This window comes from Suncus etruscus, chromosome X, assembly GCF_024139225.1.
Source record: "Suncus etruscus isolate mSunEtr1 chromosome X, mSunEtr1.pri.cur, whole genome shotgun sequence".
Taxonomy (NCBI): Eukaryota; Metazoa; Chordata; class Mammalia; order Eulipotyphla; family Soricidae; genus Suncus; species Suncus etruscus.
In genome coordinates, this window is record NC_064868.1 from 85,056,611 (window position 1) to 85,069,658 (window position 13,048).

A 13,048-nucleotide genomic window follows, 5' to 3' on the forward strand; every position below is an offset into this window, starting at 1 on the left:
GTCCCAAAAAAAAATTTTAAGCAAAATGAATTTAGGAGTAATGGATAAAGAAGTCCCAAGACAAAGCATAAAATGAGAATCATAGGGAATCTAGATTAGGTATAAGAGAAACTTTTAAAAGTTTCTCACATCTGGGGCCGGTGAGGTGGCGCTAGAGGTAAGGTGTCTGCCTTGCAAGCTCTAGCCAAGGAAGGACTGTGGTTAGATCCTCCGGCGTCCCATAAGTTCCCCCTAAGTCAGGGGCAATTTTTGAGTGCTTAGCCAGGAGTAACCCCTGAGCATCAAACTAGTGTGGCCCCAAAAACCAAAAAAAAAGTTTCTCACATCTGAAATATAAGATATAAGTAAAACAATAAGGAGAAAAAACAGGTTCCAAAGTAGTTTTGATTCCACTGGAAGTAGTCACTGATATAGATAGCAAAAAATATTTCACATACTTTCTTTTACTTTTCATTTTTTGTTCATGTGCCACACTTAGTAGTGCTCAGGGTTTATTTCTTGATATGCACTGACTCATCCCACCTGGTAGGCTTGAGCTTTGGAGACTGCATGAGATACCAGGGACAGAGTGAAATTTAGCCATATGCAAGACAAGTACCCTACTAGCTATCTCATTGGCCCCTGAGGTGTGTCTTCAGTTGTCTCTGAAGAGAAAACTGTAGAGATGCTCAACCTAAGTTCCTTTGAATCAATGATCAAGTGTTGATATACTATCATAACAGATTCTTCTTGCAATAATAAGGATATTCCCAGGTCTTATCAGATACTTCCCAGGACCTGGGAAAAAATGGCTCCCAAATTCTTTAATATTCAGATAGTGAGACTGAGTGAGTGAGGGTGTGAGTGAGTGAGTGAGGGAGGGAGGAAGGGAAGGCTGAAGGGTGGGTGAAAAAGAGGGAAAGAGAAGAGAGGGAGACCATGACATTTCTTTTGTTTATACCTCATTGATTTCAAGTAGACACATGGGAGTGATTCATCAAATTGCAAGAAAGTTAGTAATTGTAATACTCATTTGGGACTGAAAGACTTTTTAAGAATTCAAATAGTAGCCCTAATAATTTACCATATAAATTATTATAAAGTAGATAATTGTTTTATTAATTTAATTACATATTAACAATATTTTAACATATTTATTTCTATAAATGGATGTGGTCTTTAAACCTAACTAACAATAGAATTAAAATGAATACTCTTCTCTCCAACTCATGAGATATTGGACTAATTTTTTTTTTACTTTTGGGCCACAACTGGCTGTGCTCAATATGTACTCCTGATTCTGCTCTCAGGGATCAATTCTAGAAGGCTCAGGAAAGAATAGGGATGACAGGGATCAAATTGACGTCACTGAATGCAAGACCTGTGTCCTACCTGCTGTATTACCACTTTGGCATATTTTTTTAATGGGGCCTAAGTGATAGCATAGCAGTAAGGCGTTTGCCTTGTAGGCGACCAACATAGGACAGATGGTGGTTCAAATCTCGGCATCCCATATGGTCCCCTGTGCCTGCCAGGGGCGATTTCTGAGCACAGAGCCAGGAGTAACTCTTGAGCACCACTGGATGTGACCCAAAAACAAAACAAATAAAAAAAGATTTTTTAATCATAAAGCTGACTTATAGCTGAATCATTTTTATTTACCTTTTTTCTATTAACTGTGCTAACTAAATTTAGTGATGAAATAAAAATAATATATAACAAAAATAATTAATTAGCTGTTGAAAGTTTTTTGGGGGTCTGATGAAGTTCATTCAACAAAAATACTTAAAGAAAATAAAATATTTTGTTGAGTAAATTAAAACTTGAGATAGAGAAACAATTATTTTCATTTTACAAGTAATTTTTATAATTGCCTAGCATTATTTTGATATCACAAATACTAAATAGAATGAGGCACTCACTCTATTAGTCATAGTGTCGCACAATCATACTGATAAGTAGTTGTTAATATGACTTCAGAAGGTAATAGACTTTGCCTTTGCAAAACAGAACTTATAAATAGATTCAATGAAGTAGGAAACTCAAAAGCTGCATTCAAAGCTATTCATCTGACATTCAGATTCTCAGTATATATAACCATTTTTGGATGATGTCAAATATATCACATCTGTGGGAAAGAATGAAAAGAAATGAGAAGGGGAAAGACGATTAATTTAGAGAACAGGCTTGCTTTTGTTTAGAAACAGAACAGTTAAATCTTCTCCCTTTCCTCATGCCCCAGGCCAAGATGAATAATTGGTGGGCTTTATACTTCACATCAATCATCACCTAATAAGGTGAACTACTAGAATATTTCTGATCATTACATCATACTTCCCCCATACATTTTTCTGCTAGGAATTTAACGAAGGAAGGAAATGCTTAACTAGACTGTCAGCCTGGAAACTTACAGTTAATTTGCAAAAAGACTGATACTATTATAAACTTGGTCAAGAAATTCAGTTAAAGTAAAAAAAAAAGATATTCTCAAAATCAACTATTTTTTCAAGTCAAAATAAACGATATGAAAAAACCGAAATATTTTATCAGCAACAAAACTTAATGGAACTATTGCAATTCCTCAAGAAACAGGAGTGAAAATAGAGATCATAATTTCTATATATGAAAGTACTACCATGTTGACTTTATCTTTTGTGATTCAAAACAATAAAGTCTGACTGCTCAACATTAATATGAAGAAATTGGGACTCTAAATTTTAAAAACACATCATCCAAATTGTATTTTCTGCATTAAATAGTAGATTATAAATCGTCAAATTAATGTCCAGATTATATTTCTTTGATTGTAGCTTGCCATTGATAGACTATTCTGTATTGATATGCACAGGCCACGTGATAATTTTTAGTTATTTTTTAATTATTTATTTAAAAAACAAATATTATATAACCCTTAAATCAGAGACACTTTAGTCTTGAATACTTTTTACTCATTACATCTTTATTTATTCGTAACATATGGATTTGTGAAGGATCCTACATCTCTTGTATCTGGAGAACTTAGTATGTTTTCCAACTTAACTCTGTAATGCTCTCCTGTTATGTAAAATAATCTATAGGATAGAAACGTATAGTTGTTTACTCTTTGGAAATCAGTAACAGTTGCAAACCAGAATACAGTTAGATAGTTCTGTTGTGTTCATGGATTTGATAAAACTATGGAGACAGTACTCTTTTTTTTTTGTTCTTTTTTGTAGGGGGGAGTTGGCCTTTTTGGGGGGACACAACTGGCTGCCCACAGGGGATAGTACTGGCTCTGCTCTGAAATCACTCCTGACAGGCATGGGGGACCATAGGGGATGCCTGTATTCAAACCACTCTCAGTCCTGAATTGCCTGCATGCGAATAAAATGCCTTATCTCTGTGCTCTCTGTCCTCAGGAGACAGTATTCTTATGCAGATTCAATTCATTCCATATTACATTAAAGTATATAAGAAAAGTTTTGTACTTTTTGGACACCACAATGTATGGCCCTCTTAACTCCTAATCACTGTTTCAAGCCCAAGCATTGCTGGAAATGACCCTATTTTAAAACTGTCTCCCCAAAAGTGTTCCATACCTATAGCCATTAAAATGTACCTGAATTGAAAAAGGAAATATTCTAGAATTAAAAAAATTGCTTCCAATTTATTGTGAGTTCCCTATGCCCTTAACAAAATGGGGAGTTTCAAAATTCACTTTTGATGTTTCTTTTTTATTATACATAAATTATAAAACATGTAGAATTGCATTCATTTATTGTGTCCAAAATATAGAATATGGCAAAAATCAACAAGTACGTTCTGCAAAAATAATTTGACTAAAATTGATAATTAAACCATATTATATGTATAAACTGTTGACATTTTTAGAGTGCTAGTTAAGCATTTGACAGGACTCTAGAGCTCTTCTGTCATAATTTTTTATTTAATGTTATATTATTGAAATTATTGTGATTTAAAAAGTTCTTCATAGTTAGTTTTCAGACATACAAAGAATCAGGGCCAATTCACCACCAGTATTGACTTCCCTGCACCGTGTTGACAGAGTGTGTGCCACTTACCTCCCCTGTCAAGTGTGTCACTTACCTCCCCTGTCCCCCAGGTCCTGTCCTGCCAGTATAACAGGACCATTTAAAGTTTAGATAGAGTTTGGGTATTTTGATTCTATTATTGTTAACTTTGGCTAGGAGATATAGTTTTTTTCCTTTTTCCTTATTCCACCAAAGCACCTGAGAATGCTTGTTCCCTGACTCCCATCCATTCATATTTGTGTTTCTACCCCTCCACTCAGTTAGTTTCCTTCTCCTTGCTATACTCTGAGGCCAATGGTGTTCTAGAAAATTCCCATTTGGACCATAGCATTTCTTCAGGCAGTTATTCTAAATAATACATATAAGTGATATTGTGTATGTAATCTTCTTTAGGGTTATTTAATTTTATATAATATCATCCACTTCCATGATATCCTCACTCTTTACTGCTATGTAGCCCATTGTATATATGTACCACATATCTATGATCCACTCTTGTCTTCTGTCGTAATTTTATCAGTTTAATGAAAGCTCTTTAATCACAGTCACTGTTTCTAACCTGTTAAAATTTATTATTATACTATTTTATCTCTTTGTAGCACTTGACACTTCAACAACTTTTTTGTGTGAAAAATGCTTTGAGTTGAGTACTTACTCATTTGCAATTTATCTTTCTTCACTTTCATCTATGGTGTTTCACGAAATTCGTAGAATTCATAGAAATTCTAAGAAATTCATAAAAAAATCTTATGTCATTTCTCTTATAATAGCTCACTCTTTGGGCAATGACAACCATTTCAAGTTATGCATTAATAACTTGCCAATATTGAAACTGTTAAATTCAGTTAAACAGCCAGTCAAGAGCCAATGAAAGGAAATATACTGTGATGATTTGAGAAAGAGATTTATTGATAACAAGTCAGATTGGTAGATAGAGGTCTCTTGTCCTCAGAATAACCACCTTTCCTAAATGGTCTTTAGAAAAGGGATTTTTTTTATTAAAAAGTCAGTAGAATGCATTTTTGGGAAGTATACATTCCAAAGCAGTGGGAATAAAAGTGAACAATAAATTCCCCTCTGCCACAAAACTGGAGAAGCATGAAAAAAATGGATAAAATTTTGAACTCTTGTAATATTTTCATGTTGAATCAAGAGAAAGAAAATCAACTATAATAAAACAAATTTTACTAAGGAAATTGAAATGATAATCAAAAATATCCTTTAAAATTGAATACAAAACAAAACTTGGGCCTGAATAGTTTTCCTAGTAAGTTCTTTCAAACTTTTGGGGGCAAATATATCCTGTGTTCTTAGGGCTTACTCTTAGCTCCTGGCTTAGGCGTCACTTCTGGTGAGCTTCAGGGGAGTATATGTAATTCTGGGGGTCACATCAGATCAAACTGCATACAAGGCAAGCACTGTAATCAATGTACTATTTTTCTGGCCATGTTGTAAACTTTTAGAGATGGTCTACTTCAGATCCTTTTTAAAATATTTCAGAAAATTGAAGAAATAGAAATACTTCCAGTTTCTATGAGGCAAATATTTCTGATACTCAAAACAGACAAATATCTCACACACAAAATATAAAATAACTGTCCTGTAATTATGATGACTATAGATGCAAAGACAGAGAAATTAAAAAACTTCATTCACAATTAAACCACAGAAAATCAAGTAGTTGGGATAAGTGAAATACATGTATAGAAAACCACAAATTACTATCAAAATAAATAAGACAGGAAAAGAGAAAATAGAAATAGATCCTCTATTCGTGGACTGGAATTATTAATATTGTCAAAATGGCAATCTTGCCCAGAGCAGTATACAAACTCACAGAGATCCCTATAAAATACTAATGGCATTTGTAGACACAGGTCAAACACTGCTGAAAAATTAATGTGAATTTTATTTCTTGAAAATTCCCCCTAATTGGGCCCGAGCAGTGGCACAAGTGGTAAGGCATCTGCCTCGCCTGAGCTAGCCTAGGACAGACCACGGTTCCATCCCTCAGCATCCCATATGGTACCCCAAGCCAGGATCGATTTCTGAGCTCATAGCCAGGAGTAGCCCCTGAGAGTCACTGGGTGTGGCCCAAAAACCAAAAAAAAAAAGTACCCAGATTGGAAAAGAAATCTTAAGCTAAAAGAAGGTGAGAATTTTTTTTAATTCCCCAAGTCTAATAAACTTTTCCATAAAGCTACAGTGTTCAAAACAGTATGTTACTGAAATCAGGATAGATCTTCAGCCCAGTGGAATAAAGTTGACAGTTCAGACAGATCCTCAGGTATGTAGACAATATTTTTTTATAAAAGAGCAAAAAATGGGCCGGGCGGTGGCGCTAGAGGTAAGGTGCCTGCCTTGCCTGCGCTAGCCTTGGATGAACCACGGTTCAATCCCCCAGTGTCCCATATGGTCCCCCTCACCAGGAGCGACTTCTGAGCGCATAGCCAGGAGTAACTCCTGAGCGTCACTGGGTGTGGCCCAAAAACCAAAAAAAAAAAAAAAAGAGCAAAAAATATGGAACAAGATAAACCTTTTTATAGATGATTTTGGGAAAATTGGTCATTAACAAGCAAAAAATAAATAGACAAGTCTCTAACACCATGCACAAAAGTAAAATCAAAATGGCATGAAGACCTCAATATCAAGGCTAAATCTTTGGATTATGTTAAGGAAATCATAGATAGAACATCTAGATGTATATTCCATGATTCAATCACAGTAGCCAAAGATAAACAAATTGGACTATATTAAATTAATAATATTTGGCACCTTAAATAGATGATAACAGGAATATAAAGACACTTCATAGGAGTCAGATGATAGTACAATATTTAGTACAATCATACAATATTATTGCTTAGAAGACAGCTGATTCAGATTTGATGAACAGCACCCAATATGGTTTCTGAAGTCCCACTAGGAGCGATCATATGTCACAGATAGTCCTTAGTGTTACCAGGAGTGATCCCAAAACATTTTTTTCTTACAAAGCTTTATTGAGACCTACATGGCAAAAAACTTTTCATTAAAATATTAAAATACTCCACTGTTTGGGGAAAGTATATGGCCACCACTCTTCTGATAAATGATTGATATCTGAGTTACATAAGCACTGGTAGAACTTTATAAGAGAAGAAACATAAAAAATCAAGAGAAAATATGAACATATACTTTCATAAAATAGATATACACATGTCCTCCAAAAAGTATATGTTAAAATGCTCTTAATTACATAACATTATGGAAGTGTAAATCAAAGCAAGGTGATACATCCCACCAGTGAAACTGTTCCATATTAGAAAAAACACCAACATAACTAGTGGAGACTGGGTTATGTAGAAATGAAGACTCTCATTCAATTCACTGTTGGTGGGAATGTAAACTGTTCCAGCATTTTAGGAAAATAAATATGGACATGTTTTCCAAAACAAGATATTGAGCTTCTATGTACTTCAGAAATTCCACTTCTTGGAACCTGCCCGTATGCACAAAATCTCTATTTGGAAATGAAATTACACTTTTATATTCATTGTAGCACTATTCATGATAGCTAAAATCCAGAAAGAACACAAGTGTCATAGAATGGATGGCTGGACAAAATAAAATTGTTGTTACTTATATATGCAATGGAATATGTGTGGGCTTTAAGAAAAAATTAAATCATGCAAATATGGTTCCAGATGTATGGATTTGGAGAGCTTCATGATGAATGAAGATAGAAGTAAAAAGACAGTCAAAACAACCTTCTTCATACACAGGACATAAATAAAATTAGCAGGTAACAGCATTTCTAAATACAAGAGAAGTTGTGGGTTAGTCCTCAGTAGAAAGCTTACCATGGAGTATTGGATGGGAGACTGGGACAATGATAGAGGATGCTTAAATATCTCATACATGAAATGGTACCGTTATCAGTATTGTAAACTATTGACACAGGATGCCAAAAATAAATACTACCCCATCATGAGCTGGTCCCCCAGAAACACTGTCTTATCAACAATCTTATGTAATGATTAGATATGGGTAAGGGAAAGCTAAGGTTAAACTGTCTTTTAGGTTTTGAGGCCAGATCAATTGTTTTCGTCTAATATTTATCTCTGCCAGGCTTTAAATACCTATCTTGGAACAGATATATCTCAGCATTTGATTTCAATCAAAATATACTAAGCTTCTTTATTTTTTATTTAAAAGTTATCGACTATATCCAAGTTCATACAAAACTGTAACCAGAAAAATTGGGAAGGGATATTTTCTGAGGGGGTGAGCTAGCACTGGAATCTCTTACCATTTTATACACAAATGTATCAATATATGTCACGGATATATAAAATTTCTGTGAAATAATTATATTTTATTGAAATCTAATATCCAATATGATAACATTGGAAAGTGGATACCTTGGAAAGTAATTAGGTCAAGAAGTTGGAAACTGGGACCTCAGAGATACTTTAGAGATAGCTTTTCAATTGATTAGCCCAGCTTCAGTCCCTGAAACCATATGTGGTCCCAGAAATCTGTAATGTAACATGTAATTCCCTGAGCACAGAGCCAGGCCAAAGCCATGCACACATTGCTAAAAAAAATAAATCCAAACTAAATATTTGAAAAGAAGGTGAAACTTGTTTTGAGTCCAGTACAAAGAAACTAGAATTGAATTCAATATTAGAAAAAGGTTTTCCTGTTAGATGAGGTTGAAAATACTTAAAATGTCTCTTTTATTTTCCTAAATGTTAAAAGGACAGGCACCTCAAGCAGATATTTTTATTTGCAACTACATCAGGAGTATGCCCTTGGGAATTAGTCCCTGAGAAAATTTACTCTTGACTTTCCAGCCATTAGAGAACCCTCCAAAATTACTCTGTTTCTATATAAAAAGCCTCTTCTTGTGACTAGGATGACAAAGTGGTCACTTAGAGGAAATTCGTTGGGTCACCTTGCAACCTGCCAGTTGGTTTCCTATAAGGTGCTTTTTTGTTTGCTTGGTGAGTCCGTACCCAGCAATAAATTGGAGCTTACTCTGATTCCCAGGACTGGTGGTACTCTGAAACTATATGTAGTGCCAGGGCTTGAATTTGAGCAGGCTACCTGGAAGGTAAAGCACCTTCTCCTTTGTACTATCTATGCTTCCTGTAATAGTGATTGGTCTGAGAAAGACCTCTGAGACCCCGAGAGAGGCTATCACAGATAGAAATTTGGCAATGCAGCCAATAGCAAGAATGTTGTGAAGATGCAAAAATATTCAGCTAATCTTAACCAGTTAATAGAAACTCTGCTCTCTGAAAGGTTTCCTGTCACTTTCCCAGCCCTGCACTCTTTGACTCCGACACTACTCTTCATGGCTCAGCAAAACATCAGGGGATACGTTGATTGGCCATGTGCATGTAGCTCTGTGCTTGTTAATAAGGAAAGTAACATTTTCACATACCTTCTAAACTCATTTCCATTCTCTCTTGTCCCCGTTGTCCCGTGGATTTGTGACAATTCTTCAAGTGCTTCCGAGGAGTGGGAATAGTTGTGGATTTTCAGGGGATCTGCAAATTGATTCATCTGTTTGTGTGTTAACACTCGTGTGTCTGTTGTTTCCCAGAGGCGAAAAAGTGCATTGACAGACATTCTGATTGAAAAGATACCTTGCCAGCTTGTGAAAACTCTGAAAGATAGATTGGAGTACAAAGTGAACTTAACTCAATACGTTCAGATATGTTTTAAGTCCTTTTATTCAATTCTTTGTTTAAATAATTTTTGTTTTGACCGAAGTGGATTACAAATCTTTCACAGTAATATTTTAGGTACATAGTGGCATTGAATCAGGGGCATTCCCACCAATGTTGTCTTCCCTCCACCCCTGTTCCTTTTACTTGGTATAAAATAACCTCTCAGCTTCTCGATGTTTTAAGTTCTTTATAAGCAGGATAATCTGGATCTGTGCTGTTAATCAGACAATAGCAATTTAGAAATTTGAGAGACCATGATTCCCCTTTACTACAAAATTGAGAGTTTCTGTACCCACCTCATGTTTTTAGAAAAACCTGGCTGGCTGCACTTTTCATGTGCTATTTTTTGTTTGTGTAATGTGTTAGGTGATATGATTTGGGCTTTACAGAGTTATTTTCATGTAGGTCTAAATTATCTGTTCTGGGTTCCAAATCTGTCTTTCTGTTAAAAAGAAAGAATGCCAAATGTGGCAAATATCATAGATCTGATAATTATTCTGGTCCAGAGGTCTGAGGTTTAGTTTCTCTTGGAAAGAATTACAAAATTCCTCCAAAGTGAATTTTGAATTGCTTGGATGGCAAAAAATGCTGTTTTTAAAAATTAATTTTGAATTAATTTCTTTAATCATTATTCAGTTGAAAATTTTCTCTTTTGTTTCCTTTGGGGGGACCACACATAGAGGGGTTTAGGGTTTGTTTCTGACTCAGTGTTCAAGGATCATTCCTAGATTGGCTCATTGCACCATAAAGGTGCCATGGATCAAGTCTTCTCATATGTAAGGCAAACACTCTACCCATTGTACTCTAGTTCTGGAACTGGAATATTTTGAAACTGGATATTGGGCCTATAAAAATTTTGTTGGAGTATTTAAATTTACTATTGAGAAAAAGATCAAATGTATTTAAAATAAATAAGTAGTTTAAGAATATTGGCAATAAGACAATTGAAATAAAACCTGATATCAAAGGGATGCACTGGCCCAGGGTTTGATCCGGCAGCCTATGTGGTTCGTCGACTCAGCCTGGGGTGATCCTGAAAACAGAGCCAAGAGTAAGTCCTCCACACCCTGAATATGCTCCTAGCCAAAAAAAAATTAACAACAACAAAAGTACTGATTTGCATCTTTGGATTTGGCCAGAGGGGACCTCTAGAAATTCAAAATCTGCACTTCTTTTAAAGGAATGGACCTAAAGGGAAACATTGGAATAGGCTACTAATAGTCAAAAAGCTACAAAAAGTAAAAAAAAAAAAAGATAATTAAATTCTACGCACCTGAGATTTGACTTTCAGGACCTGAAATCATGCGATTAGGTTAAGATTTTCTTTCTTTGTTGAGAACTGGGTTTGAGACCGGATCCAAAAATGACCTGGTTGTATCCTACATGTCAAGATCCAGGCTCAATTAGAATATTCTTCTGTTTTGACAAACAGATATTCAAATATTATTTTCTTTTCTTAGTATCTGCAACTTTAGTGAAAATAAGTAGAATTGTTTTTGAGTATATATGTATATGTGTGCCCCCTGCTCCCGTTTTTGCTTCTATGTAGAATTATTATCATATCCAGCCTTCAAATGATTATGATTCAAGATAAATTTGATGAATGAAAAGTCGTTGGAGTGTGATGGTTTATTTAAATTCACGCAGGTCTCTAGAGCCATCAATTTGGATATTAAGAGACATTAAATAATGTTAAAACTAGGGCTTTAAACTCTTAATAATTAGATATGTGTGTTTTAAGAGATCTAATGATGTAGAAATCTCTGTTGGAGGAAAGGAATGAATTGCCTTAAATGGAACATTTTTTGTAAAATGGAAAGAAGACTATTTATAGGACAGAATGAATATAAGTTTATGCAGAAGCTTTGAGGATTGTGATCTAGGAAAAGAAATTTTGTATGGACAAAATAAATTGTTATAAGAATCTTAAAATTACATTTGATATTCATAGTATATTTGACTAAAATTATATTTCGACTTTACAAAAAGCATTGCAATTAATGTTGAACTTCTGCAGACTATTTAATTGTTCTTTTTTAAAATGAAGGTATATGTTATTCAAACTTAATATTTAATGTCAGTTTTATCATTAGATTTTTGAGTAAACCTAGGTTTAATTTTAAACAGTTAATTTTGTTTTGATTTGTTTTGGGGGGTTTCACCGGTGGTGTTCAGAGGTTATTCCTGGCCTGGGTTTGGGAATAACTCCTGGTATGCTCTGGGAACCATATGGGATTCTGAGGATTGAACCTGGTTCTGCTGTGTGCAAGTCAATGCACAACAAGCTGTACTATCACTCTGGCCCCCGTTAAACAGCTAACTGTTGTCTGATGTTTTCAAATATTTGCTACATCATTTAACAGCTATTTAAAAAGAGCTATATGTATTTTAATTTTTTAATATCAATGAGACAAATTTTTCCAGAAAAGAGAATTCTAAGAAAAATTGGTTAAAGAGAAAATAAATATTGGTATATTAAAGAGTTAAGGCATCCCAATTTGATTCTCCATTTTAGAAAAAAATGAATTTAGCCTGTGTAGTTTGTTAAAACTCTGTAGGATATATTATTATTTAAGAAAAAAAGTTTAGTCTTCTTAATATATATGTGGATGATAGATAATGTGGACACATCCAAATATATTTAAAAATTCCAAAAACTCTGATATGTTCTTGTGAATTCTGAATATTCTTGGAAATATTAAGTCACAATTAAGCAGATTTCCTTGCCATGTGTATCATGATAACATTATTTATTGTGGGAATTCTGAAGCCCTTTTGCCATTTATGCAAGTCTTCTAATGGCTGGTGTTCAGAAAAATTTATGCACAATGGTTGTTAGATAATACAGAATAAAATTTTTCATTGAAAAAAAGACAAATATTGCACAGATTATGGAAAACTATGCACTTTAAAATTGCAGGATTGATATGTTCTATGGTGAATTAATTGGACTATTAAGAATATTTTTTTCAAATATCTGCTACAGAGGTAGGCAGGAAGATGGTTGTGGGGAGGAGAGGAAGAAAACTGAGAACATTGGTGGTTGGAAATGTGCACTGATGAAGGGTGTTTAGCAGTTCAATTATGAATAACTTTATAAATGTTAAAAAGAATTGTATGTGTAAAAAAAGTATTGTTAATCCTGTGCCTTGATAAAAATGGTTAAAATTAAAAAATTTCTTTGAGGTAAATAACTTGTTTGCATAAACATACAACCTGTTTTTCTGATATTTATTTTTGAAACTTTGTGTTATTAAGATTTTTTCAGCAATGTCTAAGGCAATGTTATTTTAGAAATTAAGATTAACCCCAACAAAG